Here is a 629-nt window from a genome sequence, read left to right as displayed (position 1 = left end):
GTAAAATGATATAGTGCTATGTTATGTATTTGCAAAACTGTTCAAATAATTGTTTAATCTGTTTGACCTTTGGAAAAACTTGACCTGTGCACATGAACGGCTTTTGAGAGGGTGCAGAGTGAGACTCACAACAACAGGAAGTGTGCGCAGGCAGAACGAGATGACAGGGCTGTCTGCAGCCAGAGATGTAAGTGAGTAAAAGGTCTTATTGTTGACATTTACTAATAATATATGAAATGCTTGGCCTTCTATAATCAATATTGTAATCTGCATTAGCAAATATATTTACAGGATTATTTTAGTATCATATGCATTATAATAGTATCATCTGCCTTATAATCTACTTTTGTGTTAACTATTTCATTTGTCTTAAAGAGTGTAGGAGACTTGCAGCTGCCAATAGCAGAACCTGTAAAGCAATCTCCAGGAAACCACAACCAGAACTAGGGCTTAGCAACGCTCCAAGTGACAGGAGTAGATGGGAAGTGAGTTAAGGGGGGCTTGCTCTAAAACTGTCTGAGCTTAGGGCATTCAAAGGTCAGGATGTGTTCTTAGAATTTTACAGATGAAAACTGCCTGGGGACAAGATCGTCAAATGAGGGGTCAGAACGAGGTCAACCAACCAACCA

This window comes from Monopterus albus, unplaced genomic scaffold (assembly GCF_001952655.1).
Source record: "Monopterus albus unplaced genomic scaffold, M_albus_1.0 scaffold330.1, whole genome shotgun sequence".
In the NCBI taxonomy this organism is placed as follows: domain Eukaryota; kingdom Metazoa; phylum Chordata; class Actinopteri; order Synbranchiformes; family Synbranchidae; genus Monopterus; species Monopterus albus.
This window is presented reverse-complemented; position numbering follows the sequence as displayed.